The sequence below is a fragment of the Muntiacus reevesi genome, chromosome 9, assembly GCF_963930625.1.
Source record: "Muntiacus reevesi chromosome 9, mMunRee1.1, whole genome shotgun sequence".
Classification (NCBI taxonomy): domain Eukaryota; kingdom Metazoa; phylum Chordata; class Mammalia; order Artiodactyla; family Cervidae; genus Muntiacus; species Muntiacus reevesi.
In genome coordinates this window covers 6,295,425-6,299,128 of record NC_089257.1, presented here as the reverse complement: position 1 = coordinate 6,299,128, position 3,704 = coordinate 6,295,425, and the positions used below count along the sequence as shown (strand labels likewise).

Sequence of the window (3,704 nt, the reverse complement as noted above, 5' to 3'; positions counted from 1 at the left end):
GCAGAGGAGTGTGGAGCGGCTACCGTCCATGGGGGTCACGAAAGAGTCGGACGTGACTTAGCAACTAAACAACAAGAGCAACCTGTTGGGAAGAACCCTGGAGGAGGGCATGGCAACCTACTCCAGTGTTCTTGCCTGGAGAATCCCATGGAGGAAGGAGCCTGGTGGGCTAGAGTCCATGGGGCTGCAAAGAGATGGACAGGACTGAAGCAGCTTAGCAGATGCACATTGCAGTGTTACTCCTGTTTCAGCTATTCTAAGTACTTTGCTACTGTGGTTTCTATCTCCATCTTCCACCTGTTCACTGAAACCTGCCAACTTCATCCAAGACACACAAAATCTTTAGTAGAATAACATCCAAGATTCTCTCTTCATCAGATTTCTTTCATCCTTCCACTCATATTTTCAGTGACCTTCCATGGTCCCCCATTTCTTAGAGAGTAAATGGAAAATTCCTAAGCTTTACATCCATTCTTTACCTCTTTTCACACTTAATTGCCATTATCTGGGAAATACACGACTTCAAGTTAGACTCTGAACCATTTCAGATGATTAAAGTCTCTGGCCCATGGGTTTACAGAAGTTCCTCACATCTACATTATTAAAACACTTTTCTCCTAGGAGGTAATTGGAAAAATCTTAAGAACTCAGAATCTTTTCTTCATTTAAAAAAAAAAAAAAAAAAAAAAAAACAAGAAAGAATTCACACTCAGTAAAGTCTGGGTATTTATTGCTTATTAGAATGAAGAAGTTTAATAAGCTTAAGAATGCATAAATTAAAATTATGTTTTCTTTTGATAGCTTTGGACAGTGAATGATGGATTTGTGATCTCCAAAGAAGAGCAATTAGCTTCAGAATCAGGGACCAGGCTTGATCACTCAGAGCCTTTGTGTGGCAGAAGTTTTATTACAATGAAAAGGACAGAGAAAAGCTTCTAACATAGACATCAGAAGGGGGACTGAGAGGGCCTCTTAGCAAGTCTTATCAAGGCCTTATATACTTTTACCAGACCCACTCCCAAAACATACATCTTAAATTCAAAAGATTAGACCTGACAATAGAAAGGTCTTACCAGACCCACTCCCACAACATAGGTCTTCACAAGACTAGTCAGAAGGTTGCCTTAAGGAGAAACATGTCCTTGGGAAGATCCATTGTTGTTACATAATCATTAGTAGGGAGCTTAATGAAAAACCAACCCTTGAGCAAGACGAGTTGTCTTGTTGTGTAATCCTTAGTTCTGGGCTTAAAGAAAGTTCATTTTAAAAGTTATTGTCATGAAAACTCAGTTTAAGAAAAAAAACATGGGCTTAAAGAAAGTTAATTTTAAAGATTATTGTCACTAAAGCTCAGTTTAAGAAAGAACATTTTATGTAAAGATGTTTATATGTTTCTCCACCTCCAGGGCCTTGGACCCTTTCTCTTTGAGGGCCCCAGACTCCTTATCAACCTACCTAAGAATTAACTCTCTCACTTTTGGGTCAGGAATAAACCATTTCATGAAACACATGGAGAACAGGAACAATGTGACAGAGTTTGTTCTACTGGGGCTCACAGAGAATCCAAAGATGCAGAAAATTGTATTTGCCGTGTTCTTTGTCATCTACATCACCACTGTGGTAGGAAATGTGCTTATCATGGTCACCAACACTGCAAGCCCATCTTTGGGGTCCCCCATGTACTTTTTCCTGGCCTATCTCTCCTTTATTGATGCCTGCTACTCCTCTGTGTGTGCCCCTAAGATGATTGTAGAGTCACTCCATGAGAAGAAAACCATCTTATTTAATGGATGTATGACCCAAATCTTTGGGGAACATTTCTTTGGAGGTGCTGAAGTCATCCTGCTCACTGTGATGGCCTATGACCGCTATGTGGCCATCTGCAAGCCCTTGCACTATGCAAGCATCATGAACTGGCGGGTGTGTGGGCTGCTAGTGGGAGTGTCATGGGTGGGAGGCTTTCTTCATGGATTCATACAGATCCTGTTCATCTTCCGCTTACCCTTCTGTGGCCCTAACGTCGTAGATCACTTTATGTGTGACCTGAACCCTTTGCTCAGTCTTGCCTGCACTGATACCCACACTCTTGGGCTCTTCGTTGCTGCCAACAGTGGCTTCATCTGTCTGTTAAACTTCCTTCTCCTGCTGGTCTCCTATGTGGTCATCTTGTGTTCCCTAAGGACCTACAGCTTGCAAGCAAGATGAAAAGCCCTCTCCACCTGCATCTCCCACATCACAGTGGTCATTTTATACTTTGTACCCTGCATATTTGTGTACATGAGGCCTGCAGCTACCTTACCTATTGATAAAGCAGTTGCTGTATTTTATACTGTGATAACTCCCATGTTAAATCCCTTAATCTATACCTTGAGAAATGCCCAGATGGAAAATGCCATGAGGAAATTGTGTAGTAGGAAAGTTACTTCAGGTGTCTTATAAATGTGCTTTAGAGCCAAACATTAATTCGTCTGATACAAAGGTCAAAGTGTATTTTCGATGATCTCAACAAGGAGTATGTAAAGAATAAAGAAGTAAATTATTCACTGCAAATTATACATTCTGCACTGAGGGGAGCAGAAATAAGTTCCCAGAAAAAGAGAAAAACATGTATCAAAACCACTCTTTCCATCTTTAGAAAATTCTACCAAATTGAGGTTTATTTTTACTAGTTTCAACCTTGTATGTGGATTCATAGATTTTTCATCTAATAAAATGAAAGAAGTACTAAGTAGGTTAGTATTTACCAGTAATCTCTCTAACAACACAAAGAGATTGCTATAATGCTGCTATTATTCCAATTTTACAAGTGGTGAAACTGAAGGAAAAGGGATGGTATCAAAGCACATATACCAAAGAGTCAGTAATCAGAATCGGACCCATTTCCCTGACCGGAATCCTAGCTGCCTTCATAGATAGCCAAGAACCGATAGACAGGGGAGATAAGTACTAACTACCTTTTACTGAGACAGAGACTGTGCTGGACAAACTGTGTATAGTGCATTTCATTTCGTTACTGTAACTAAAAATCCAGTAACTTTTCATTGCCAACTGTTCACTTTATATATTATAGTTGATGGTGATTTGTTGGCTGTAACATGTAACTATTTTATTGTTATAAAACCCAACACAATACTGGGTTTTGATGAACACATTAGAACAATTATCCTCCAATTAAACATAAATATATTTAATAATAAAATTGTCCGTTGAACATTTATAATAGTTGAATCGAGGTTGCATGATTTTTTTTAAATTTCCTAGTAGGTTTCATAGCACTTACAATTGTTCATGTCACCATCCTAGGTTGAAAAACCATCCATAAGTGTGATGACTCAAATAAAAGAAACTCTTGATGTCAGATAGGAATTTCTATCTATTAAATATGAGTCATATTCCATAAAGAACTTGCCTGGTATATTATGATAGTTTCTTCAGAGTAGCACAATTTCTGTTTAGTAATAAACATTGAATGAATAAATAAAAGGTGAAAGCAAAATAAAATCTGAAAAAAAATAAAGAGGAAAAAAAGGCACTGTATTTGAGAGAATTTTTTCCTACCTTTTATTTAACTTTATTTAATTCAGATTCTGAGAATTCTAGGTGAACTGTTTAGGGAAATCACAATTTCTTTTACTCTTTCTTTTGAGAGAAAGAAAGAAAGGAAAACTGAAATTATCAGCAATATAAGCAAATAATTTACCTTG

The 3,704-nt window shown here is 38.0% G+C and overlaps 1 pseudogene; it reads left to right on the top strand.

Annotated features, from left to right (window-relative positions):
- Positions 1-1,509: 1,509 nt before the first annotated feature.
- On the top strand, positions 1,510-2,439 carry LOC136174455 (olfactory receptor 4C46-like; annotated as a pseudogene).
- The last annotated feature ends 1,265 nt before the right edge of the window (positions 2,440-3,704 follow it).